Genomic DNA, 12,495 nt, shown 5'->3' with positions numbered 1-12,495 from the left:
GGAAGTAAAATTTTACAGAAAAGGATGTGTGTGTTTGCTGCTTCCTCTCATTAATGGCATGATTTTTTTTTAATGCAAAAAGAAAAGAAAAAGAAAAACCACCCACATTTTAATTTAGCATGAGCCAATTTACAGAGCATGGAAATTCACTTTCATTTCCGGGATTGGCGCGTGTGCAATTAGCAATGCAGTGTATATACAAGAAGCCATGCTGTTAACAGTTTATCTCAAGTAATTTGGTGTCATTTACAAAAGGAAGAAATTCCTGCTACCAGAAAGGACAGAAGGAGATGGAATGATCAGATCATGGAGAAACACTAAAATTAATAAATCCACAACAGCTCGCCTTATTTTTCTTGGACCCAAACTGTCAGGGTATAAACACTATTTGTTTCTTTTTTAAAACATCAATAGTTTTGCTGTAAATAATAACACTGTATAAATTCTAACAGAAAAATAGAATAAATGTTGATAAGGCACTGCCTCTTAGAACACAAACAGAATATTGCAAATGCATTTAACAGAATAGGGGGTCTCAAGTGACTTCACCCTAGAAGAGGAGGGAGGGGTTCTGGGTGGGGGGAACTCTTCACTGATTCTTGTATATTAGCAATTATAATGTTTGTATATGCAAAACTGCTAGCTTGATTTTAAAAAAAAGAAAACAAATCTTTAAAATCTGCTGCAAATTTAAATAATTCCCAAAATGAGGAATTCTGTAGTTCTGTGAAAAAAATTTTTCTTCAGAATACTAATATTTTGATGCATGTGTATCACCTTATTTTGATTAAATCTTTTCCAATTTTGCAAACACTACAGTATACTGCAACACAGAAGATTTTATCTGTAAACACAAAGCCCTTCATCTAATCTTTGTTGCTATTGCCAATTTTTCAATGAAATGACCTAAAAACAAACAAAAAAAACCTACACAGTAGTTGCTTTTAGGGGGTGGGGGGATGCTGTTAGTGCTTAAAAGGGGATAATGCTTGCCGCTTTAGAGGTGGATGGTGCTCTTAAAAGGCCCCAGTCGGGGGTATTTAAAATGGACTGAACAGAAATCCTTAGGTCGTAGAATGGCAGCACGCTGTAAAATTACTACTGTATCGTGTACTGGCTATAAGATGTAGACACCTTTCAGTAAGCCAATCATTTGTAACCATTCTAGCAGTGTCATATTAGGTTAATAAGGCTGCTGTGTTTTAAAGGGCGTTTTTATTTGGGTTTTGGTGAAATTCTTTAATTTGTTGATTATATTCACATAAAATCAGCATTCATTGACACATAGTTCTAATGACATATGTATGAAAACCATACACTGGATGACCTAGTCGATTATTTAAGCATAAAATAAATTGTGTTAAACTCTTCACCTATCTGCTTTCTACAGTGTCCTTGTGTTTTCTGGACTATATGTGTATATATATATATATATATACACATACACACATATACATTTGTCTAGCCCCTTGTCTTGAATCCTGGCTACACCCATCCACCCTACTGGTTTTGTTTGTACTGCTGAGATTACTAATGAGATAGTCCTGAACATTCAGTTCTGCCGTATCAATTCTGTACATTTCATGGAGGAGCCAAGAATTCAAGAAAAACTGACAGGTAATCTTTGCCCACATCTGCTTGGGCTTCCCCCTAAATGTAGTGAATTGGGGATACGAGAGCTGGTGTGTCAAGAGGTTGTAAACTGGCACTTCCAGGAATCATCTAGCTTGCAGTTGATGTGAGCCCAGAAAACATTTGTTTTATCTTAACTGACATTCATTGTCAGTGCTTACCCAATTTGAGGGATTTCACAGAGCGACCCAAGTTTGTTTTGTTTTTTAAGAGAGTTTTTGCTCTAGGGTGCATGCACTCACCAGAGAAACAGAAAAAAGGCAAGAAATCATCCTCCAGAGGGGATGGCCATGCCACAATCCCTTCTCCTCCGTTCTCCTCTCAGGATTTTGGGTACACATGCACACACGCCTGCATGAGTTTTAAGCTGCTGGATCCAGGACTCGAACTACAATCACTACGTGGAAGTCCAGAGACGAAACCATTACGCCACCTGCTTGTCCCAGCAACCCAACTTTCTAACTTCTCTTCAAAAGTAAGATTTGCCAACAAGGGACCTCTTTCCCAGAAGACCACAACCTTCTCCAGGCAAGTACAAGTACCACAGATTCCAAATCCATTTACATCAGTGTCTTGACTAGCCCAGTAGGTGTTAAGAGTTTGCAGTGCGTACATCACATGAATCTAAGTTCTATAGGGGCAGAGACCAGGGTTTTCATTTATATTCTAGCCCAGTGCCTAGCATATAGTAGTAGTGGTAACCGATTATCTCCACTAAAATTGGAATATCCATTATATTCTGTTCTATGTTCTATTTATTAAGTCAGTCCTCATCACCATTGTGAGTTAAGTACTGTCTTTGATAGTAACAGTCTCACATAAAATTAAATGAGTGCTTAGACCCAATTCAGCTATGTCGTTGCCTATCCATGATAGATATTGCCAAATTGGATGAATTGCTCCAAGAATTCAATATCAATGTACAAGGCACCTATAGAGAACCTACTGCTTTGTATGGGATCCCGAGCAAATGGAATGAGTCCCTCCCTTGCATCAAAACCATCTTCTGAGCATACCAAGCCCCTTGAAATGCTTAAACAAAACAAAACCTTGCCCCCAAAAGCCTCTTTTTAAGACTAGAACCAGCTATAGGTGTCTTCACCGCCCACCTGAGTTACGAATTTCTGACTCTTAGACCTTGACAGAAGGTGTTTACCCTGAACTATGGTGTCATCAGGTAAGTCGTGGCGCATTTTTGCATAGAAAACTAGAAAAATACATCATGACTTCCCTGACTACCTAACAGAAACACGTGTTTCGTCTAGGAATCATAAAATAGTTATATTTATGTACCTGAAAATTTGACTTTTAGATTTGAGATGAGCTAACTTCAGGTCAACAAAAGAGCTAACTTCAGGTCAACAAAAATCATATTTATTCATAAATATACAAAATTTTATTTGCATATATGTTCATATGTATATGTGTATACATGGATTGAGTGAAGCATACATTATATATTCCTAATACAGTCTTTGGCCTGTCAATTTATAAAAATGTATATAAGCTTTTCCTTGAATAACAATGCTGTTAAAAAAAAATGAATAGTGATTGGTAAATTCCTGATCTTTACCCTCTTTTTCCATTTTCTATTCTTAACAAATTTCTTGAGTGTGCTAAAAATAAAAATGTATTATCACTGCATTGCCATATTATAGCAGTATGCTGTTCAGGGTTATTTCACCACTTGGAAGAGAGATCTTCACTAAACACATGAGCAGCCAGCCTCCTTTTCTCTCAATAAGGACTGCTTTGGTACCCTGATGTTCCACCATATTCATTTTGGTGATCCTGGAATTACATCATGACTGAAGTTTCCATCCAAGACGAATAGACAAAAAACGTTTGCTTGCCTTTCTGATTATGAACATCTAGCTGTATGACAGGGATATGTGAGAAACCCAGAAGTAAATCGCAAGAAATGATAACTCATCCCCTGAGCCTGAAGGAAGTCAGTGATGCAAAAGCTACCTTCTTGTCTGGGTGAGTCACGCCTGGTTGAAGAGGTTCTAGCATATTCAGAGGTATGTAATTTTCCAGTCACCCGTCCCTGCTGCTCTTTCATCCATCTATGATCAAATCCAGAGTAAGTATTTCCAAGATTGAGATTTAGCCAGACTTTTACAAAGTTCTTTTTTTAAAGAATTATTTCATTTTATTTATTCATTCATTCATTTTAATTTGGCCAGAGAGACACACCACGGGGCGGGGGGCGGGGCGGGGGGAGGGAGAAAGCAAGCCACCAGTTCTGGAACTCGAACCATGGTTGGCCATGTGGGAGTCCAGTGCCTTAACCATCATGCCACCTGCTGGTCCCCACAAAGTTCTTTTAATAACAGATAGTGGTGTAACATTTACATAGTTAGCTAGCTAATGATGGACTAAGATAAAAATAATACAGTGGATTCTGATGAACGTCCTTAGTAATAGGCCCAAGAGCTTTCATTTCTTGACTAGAATTACATGTGGACAATTTGAAGTACAGTAAAATGCAATTTAGCATTATATTTGCTACACTGATTCACTGAGAGGCATGTATGATGTGTACAACTAGGTGAATGTGGGACCAGCAGATGGCTTAATGGTTATATCGCTGGACTCCCACTTAACCTACTGCGGTTCGATACCAGACCCGGCGACTTAAACTCACACCGGGCGTGTGTGTGTGTGTGTGTGTGTGCACGCGCGTGCATGCGCACGTGCACGTATCCAAGATTCCAAGAGGAGAATGGATTACGGCGTGGCCATCCCCTCGGGGGGGGGGTGATTTCTCACTATCTGTCTGTCTCTGGCGAGCGCACATGCCCTATAGCAAATATCTCTTAAAAAAATAGGTGAATGTGCAATGAAGAGATCTTATTCTTTATCCCTTGGTGGTTCCCAAGAAAGGAACTAAACACCCTGAGGGTTGCATTTCCAATGAAACATCTTGGACCTCTTCACCAGTTAAAAAGGAATTCCATAGCAAACTTTATATAAGCATGCTCAGAGGTTTCTAAATTCTGCAACAAGACCACTGTGCCATGGGGCATACGCCAGATCGATCAAGACTGTCAGGACTTCTCTTCCAGAGCCACCTGAACTTCCTGGTGCTATCCCAGGAAAAGGTGATCTCCCTGCCTAATCTCCCGCAATCTTCTCAATCACCACTTCTCTTCTGCCATCTAACAAAAGCAGTGGCATAACTCAGAGCCCTTCAAAGTGAGAATGCAAAAAGCCTCTGTGAAACTTCAATCTTAAACACCTCAAGAAAGGAAACCCTACAGTGACTCTTAGAACTGTGATGTGACAGGTGGTGCATGTTGCAGAACAGGGGAAGATGAGACAAGATGGACAAAGAGCCCCACAGTAGCTCAAGAGAGCTGTAGCACTCTCAAGTCACACGTAAGTGGGATTCCAGGCTTGATGAAAACATGCAGTAGAAAAGTTCCAAACATTTCAAACGTATTTAACCAACCCTATAAAGAACACAAGCAAGCACACCTTACTTCCAAAGATTCTGGATTTAGGTGGAAATCAGTTGACAGATTGAACTCATGTGCCATGTTTTTCTTTCTTGTGTCAAATCCCTCAAATTCTGACCTCTTCAGGAAGCTTCCCCTCCCAACACCAACCCGTCCTGGAATCTCAGGTGAACTGAGAATACCCCTACAATTCACTCAAGTTACATCCTTGATCATTTCTCAGGAAGTCTCCTTGCTCTTCAAGAATAGAATGTGTTGGGAACCAGCAGTTAGCGTAATGGCTTTGTCGCTGGACTCCCACGTAGTCGTCCGCGGTTCACGTCACGGACCCGGTGGCTTAAAACTCACCCCGGGCGCGTGTGTGTGCGTGCCCAAGATCCTGAGAGGAGAATGGAGGAGAAGGGATTGTGGTGTGATCATCCCCTCTGGGGGGTGATTTCTCGCTTTCTGTCTCTCTGTCTGTCTGGCGAGCACACGCGCCCTATAGCGAAAATCTCTCCAAAAAAAAAAAAGAATAGAATGTGTTTTCAATAGTCTTAAAAGCAGATCTAGGTACAGAGATGTGAGTTTGTAACAGATCTTCAGCTCCACATTATTCCGAGCTCATTTACTCGTCCTCCATGGTGGTCTCACCAGACTCCTACTATGCTAACAGTATACATTTGTCAGCCCCATCTGGAGCACACCCCACCCACGTAAGTCAGTTTTGGATGCAGCAAAGAGCAGAGCTAGCCTGACTTGCCAACACTGCTAAGTACTTAGAGGGCCTTGCCTAGGTAGAGCTTGAAACAAGAAATAAATAAAAGGCATGTATGTATGCATGTATAAAAGCCTGTGAAACCCTAACCCATTCGAAGATATGTGGTTCTTACTAATAATTATAATAATAAAATTATGTAGTGGTGACAACTGAAGTATAGTAAGCTTTAAGAGTCGTGCTCATGTGTCGAGCCATCATAAAACTGAATTAGCAAGTTCCATAGGCCAGAGTGGTCACATTCAAATATTTAGAGAGAGTAGGTAGGTCATCCAAATTAGGCAAAAGGGTTGTGGTAGACTGTATCGCACATAAACACTGGCTGCCTCTTCCTGAGTAGACTATGCGTTCGAGCCCCATTGCCTTCACCTTGGCTATGCAACTTGCTTTAGGCAATGAAATAAGATTAGATGTCCCAAGTTAGTGCATTTTGTTCATGCTCCCTTTCCTTCTATTTCAACACCAGTCATGCTTCAGAGAGACTGCTTCCTGGCCTGGAACTTTGCTGAAAACGATGTGGAACAGAACCACACTCAACCCACCATGGGCATGCCATGTGAGCAAGAAATAGACCTTTCTTGGAAGTCACTGAGATGCACCTTCATTCATTACTGTGGCATAACCCACACTCCAAATTCATATGTAAATCAGCTGTAAGGCATTAAGGGGTGATTGGTAGTGTGAGGACAATCTTCCAAATGCCTGTGGGAATACAAACCTAGCCCTGCCAGAAAAATGGTACATAATTCAATTTGTTTTCCTGATAAGATTGTATGGGCCAAACAAAACATGCCCATGTGTCACCAGTTTTCCAGCTCTGTCACTAGCTCTTGGCACTTGCAGAATGCACACATTCGTGGATTGTGCTATACAGATTTACTGATGTGCAAGTTCTCATCACACACTGTGAGGCTAGTACATAAGCAAATAACTGAATTTATGTGTCAGGCTGATGGACAACCTATGAACCCCACCTCAGTACAGCTTGGTTGTTCTCTATGCAGTACTCCCAACCCTGAACCTCTCATTAGGGACCTGAAGGAGTCACTTAGGTTTTTAACTACATTTTATTGCACTTTAGTGAAAACCCACCCCTTAGTTATACATTTGGGCCTGGTGAGGCTCCTGCCCACCTCTGTAAACTTACCCTCTTATCCCTTTCTCACTACGCCCCACTAATAAAGGGAGTCCAGGACTGGTCTCAGTCCTGTTGCCTGTCTGCCATGAGATAATAAACTTAAGCCAATGTAAATCAACCATGTTACTAAGCATAGTCTTTTTCCCTTTAATGGTAATGCTTGAAAGTGATGTACAGATTCACAATAGGGTACAAGTTCTTTATGTCGTTGCAGGCTGCTGCTCTACCTAGCTCAGCACCAGTCACTCTGGCTTCCTTTCTGTTCCTCAAAACTGCCAAGTTCCTTATCCTTCCATATCACATCCCACTTGACATTACAGGGAAGCTCTCATCTCAACCTCCAAGTGTCCTCAGGCCCTCCCTGTATGCCCTCTCTATAGTAGTCTGACCCTCCCCCCAATTATCCTCTATCACATCACCATTTTTTCCCCTTCATAGCATTTTTCAGTAAAATGTTTGTGTACACTTGTTGACAGTCCTTCTTATTCATTGCAATTTCTGTAGCATTTAGCGTAAGACCTGGCACTAGTACTCAAACATTTGTTGAATAAGTAAATGAAGGACGCAGGGAACTGTGGCTTAGGGTAAGCATCTTACAAACATTGTGAATGTCAAGGAAAACCAGCCATATCTTCAGTGACTCACAACGAAGTATCGAAAAGACTTGAGCAATCCTTTGAGGGTTGTTCTGCTTCTACTCCCGTGAAGAGCTGCTGAGAAGAGCTTTATCATGCAACTCTCCCTCCACGGCACTTTCTGCAAGTTTTGTTACTGACAGGTAACATCCTGTTGTTTTTTTTCATCCTTGTGCAGAGAACAAGTGACTGGAAGGTTGTTAAAGTCATCTGGTATGTGTCACCGCATCAGATCTTCAAATGACTCTTTGAATCACCCAAGTACAGCACAGACCCTGTGAACTTGGTGCCATCTCTCTGGCTGAAATAAAAGCTTGCTGGGGAATACTAACAGAGAAAAGCTGCTCGGGAGCCAGAGTGACTACCCTGTAGAATGGCTGCAACTCTTCCTACCCTGATCAGGCCAACCTAAGCTCTCTTTTGATGACTCAAGAGTCAAAAATAAATGGTGGAGGGCCCTGTACAAGAATTAGAAAGTGTTGGGAACCAGCAGTTAGTGTAATGGCTATGTCGCTGGACTCCCACATAGTCGACCGCAGTTTGTGTCCCAGACCCGGTGGCTTAAAACTCACACTGGATGCGTGTGCATGCATGCCCAAGATCCCAAGAGGACAATGGAGGAGAAGGGATTGCGGCGTGACCATCCCCCCTCGGGGGTGATTTATCACTTTCTGTCTCTATGTCTCTCTCTGTCTGGCTAGCGCACACGCCCTATAGCGGAAACCTCTCCAAAAAAAAAAAAAGAATTAGAAAGTGTAGAGACTGAAACACTTGAGCGTGCATATCCCATCCCAAAATATAGTGGTTGGTTAGTTCTAACAAAATATGATGTAGGCCCAGGATTATCAGCTCTTCTGAGTTTCCAAGAGAAGCTGGAAATCTGTGAGGATAGAAGTGAGGTCTGAGTATCAGTATGGATATCATCAAATTCAACTCAGGACTGTTTATTAGTTCATCCTACGTCCAAGTCACTCTCCTAGATCCCTATATAGAAAAATCCAAGGCCTTTGTGACTGCAGAATCATAATGTGATTACAAGGATTTGTTGGCCCTTATCTTTTGATTAACTCCTGAGACAGTCAACATTGTTGAACGTCACTTGGCTTGCCTCCTAGTGTGGGGGGGTCTCCTGCTTCCTCTGACTGCTCCTACTCAGTTCTTCCAGCTGGATGCTCTTCTCTTACCCATCCTTTTACTGATGGGGTACGCCAAAATTCCTTACATGATCTCATCCCTTCCCCAAACTCTAGAAAGTATTCATGGGCTGATAATGCACCCCACCTCTGTCCTGAGTTCCAGAGTTCCTATCAGTAGCCTACTAATCCTCACCAGTGAAACACCCCACGTGCACCTCCAATTTCTAGTGCCCAGAAATGAACAAACACCCTCCCCTCAAGTATCCTCCTCTGTGATTGGCACTACTATCTGTTCTTGCCCAGATCAGACACTTCTGGGGCGCATTCTCAACTACTTCTCCTTCCTTATCCAGTTCAAAAGCATGTTCTTCTTATCTTTTTTTTTTCTCCCCCACTCATAACAGAACACTTGTCTGAGAGAGACAGGGGAAAAAACACCCTCCACAGGGCTAGGACACAATGCAAATCCTCTTCCATCCTCCAACCTGCCAGGACCCTGGGCACAGGTGGGCATGCCGTGACTCACATGTTTGCTGGCTGACTGGGTCTAGAATATGAATTGTAGTTAGCATGTGGTCGGCATTTGGCTTCTACCTCCACAGTCCGGCATGTTACCAACTATGCCACAGAGGTTGGGCCCATATCTTTATAATGTGGCATAGTCTGTTCAGTTGTTTCCGTTTATGCAACTACTACCTTAGGTCCCCACTTTTCATCAGAAAAACTGTAACAGCTTCTTAACTAGCTGTCCTACCTCTGATCCTTGAAAACAGCATATTTCTCTTAAGACCTGTGATGATACTATTTTCCTACTTAAAACCCTTGCTTCTCTTTAGACTGAGGAATAAACTCCTTTAAAATATCACACAAAGCTTAACTGAGACTCAGATCGCGTTTTTTTACTTAACCTGAGCTCAGTTTCCTCATCTATAACAATGGGGTCACTAATGTCACATGCCTCACTGGATTGTACTAGGAATTTAATCCGTGGATGCAGGTAAGATGACTGGCAGCGTTCCTGATGTAATGTTAGCTCTCAGCCGATGGCAGCTCTATGGTTCAGTACTAGTGCAAGGTCTTCTACTTCTCATTCTTCTTGGGACTAATATTGGGCCTCTAAACTAATTACTTAGAAACGTGTGTGTGTGGGGGGGGCAGGGGTATGACAGATGGTGGCACATCAGTAACAGTGCTCTGTGTAACTGTCCCATGTGTTCTCAGTTGTACAGGGAGACCTTGAACATGCTGCACGTGTGCACCATGACCTAGGACTGGCTAGGCTGTGGGCAGATCATTCTTTCTCTCCATCTCCTTCTCTCTCTCTGTCTATCTTTCTATCTCTCCCCACCTCCCCTCTCTTTCTCTCTCTCTTTTTTGCCCATAGAAGAAATAAAGAAACTTTTTTTTTTAAGGACCAGCAGATGGCATAATAGTTACCTCACTGAAGTTCCACGTAGTCAACCGCAGTTCAAGTCCCTACCTGGTGGCTTAAAACTCACACCAGGCACATGTGCATGCATGCTCAAAATCCCAAGAGGAGAATAAAGGAAAAGGGATTGCAGCATGGTTATCTACCCTGGGGAGGGGGGGGATAATTTCTTGCTTTTGGTCTCTGTCTCTCTCTGTCTTGCCAGCAAGCACATGTGCCCTATACCAAAATTCTCTCTTAAAAAAAAAAGAAAAAGAAAAGAAATAAAGAAAAGTCCAAACCCTCTCACAGCAAATGTGATCCTTAAGTGATCTCAATACTGAACTAAGAAAACTCGGTTCTGGATATTTCCACCTTCACAAAGATCCTTTTGGCAACACTGAATTCTCCTCTCTTTACATTCTCACCCCTTTTCCTGCTGTTTAATATCATCGTTCATCTTCTCTCTCCTCCTCCTCCCTGTGCCCTCACTCATCACAAGAGGGAATTATATCTTATTTGATTTGCTGTACTGGATATGTGTTCATACTGAATGGAAGAAAGACATTTAAATGAGAATATGTATTTTTTGTTAAATCCCTTACTCATCTTGCATTTAAAAATCAATAATATTTAATATAATCAACCTAGTTTTCCTTTGGCCTAGACATTTGGGGATATCCTGGGGTAGAAGAGACTTACAAAGAAGAAATGGACAAAATATATTAAAGCCTATTACCATGAAATCAAATAAACATTTATAGAATGAATATAACATAGTATTTTATTTATTTTTATTCCATGGCCTGGTGATTAAAGCAGCTGTATCCATGTGGCCAACTGCACAGTTTGAACCCCACACTTGACAGGTTGAGAAATACATGGGCGCATGTGCATTCGTGCCCAAAATCCCGAAGGAGGGAGAGATGGAGGAGAAAGGACAGCAGCGTGAACATGCCCATAGGAGGTGCTGTCTCCTTTCCCTCTCTGTCCCTGAGCCTCTGTCTCCCTCTAATGAGAGCACACGTCCTCTAGTGTGTATGCGCCTGCACACACACGCACACACACGCACGCACACACAGTTTGAAAGCAGAAAAGCCACCTAAAACCCTACTACCACAATGACCATTTTGTTTTTATAATTCCCTCTCACTTATATGACTGTGTATGTGTATGTGTGTCGGGGGAACTGCTCAACGCCTTTTTCTTGGTCTCTGACCTTCTAAATTCAAAATACTAAACAGGTCTTTTGTAATGTGACCCTGGGGCAAAGACAGGGACAGAGAACCTTTTATCATAATCCTTTTTTTTTTTTAGGAGAGGTTTTTGCTACAGGGCACGTGTGCTCACCAGACAGAGAGAGACAGAGAAACAGAAAGCGAGAAATCACCCCCAGGGAGGATGGCCACCCACAATCCCTTCTCCTCCATTCTCCTCTCAGGATCTTGGGCACGTGCCCTGCGTGAGTTTTAAGCCACCGGGTCCGGGCCGCGAACTGCGGTCAACTACATGGGAGTCCAGCGACATAGCCATTATGCTAACTGCTGGTCCCTTATCATAATACTTCTAAGCTGGTCAGTTTTGACAGTGCAGAAAAAGATCTGGGACCAGCAGGTGGCATGGTGGTTAAGGTGCTGGATTTTGACATGGCTGAGTGTGGTTCAAGTCCTGGAGCTGGTTTCTTGCTTTCTCACTTTCCCCTTCTCTCTCTCTCTCTGAGCAAATAAAAATAATAATAATAATTAATAAAATTAAATAATCCTTTTTAAAACTCTGAATTTTTACATATGCTGGACCCTGGAGGGAAAAAAAATGTGTGGATGAGAAACAGAAAAGGAGGAATCTGAAGACAAAGAGATGGAGGAGCCTGAAGAGAGCAGAGGCACCTCAGCAACAGGAAGACGGGGCCCCAAGAAGTTGAAAAGGCAAACCTGCCATATGTGAGGGGCTGCATGGAGTGAGCCGAGGACATTGCTTCCTGGATGAAGCTGGGCTGGACTGCTCCGCATGGCCCCTGACAGTCACCGTAACCCGATGCAGAGCCTGCTCTGCGCGACCTCCTGGATTGCACATGCGACAACTCGGCAGAGCGTGAGGCTAGTTCGGATACCCAACCCCAGCATGTGGGTGTCAAGGACAAGGAGAGCCCAGTCTCGCGTGCATACGGGCTTGTGTGTCCTTTACAGAGCGCTGTACTAAATACGACATGCGGCAGTTTACTTTTTTTAAGAGTTGTTTTTTTTTTTTTTATTTAACTTTATTTATTTACTTATTTACTTCTGTACTTAATTTGACCAAAGAGAGAGAGAGCGAGAGAGTGAGAGA

This window comes from Tupaia chinensis, unplaced genomic scaffold (assembly GCF_000334495.1).
Source record: "Tupaia chinensis unplaced genomic scaffold, TupChi_1.0 Scaffold000199_1, whole genome shotgun sequence".
In the NCBI taxonomy this organism is placed as follows: Eukaryota; Metazoa; Chordata; class Mammalia; order Scandentia; family Tupaiidae; genus Tupaia; species Tupaia belangeri.
The sequence above is the reverse complement of the archived record's forward strand: the minus strand, read 5'-3'. Positions refer to the sequence as shown.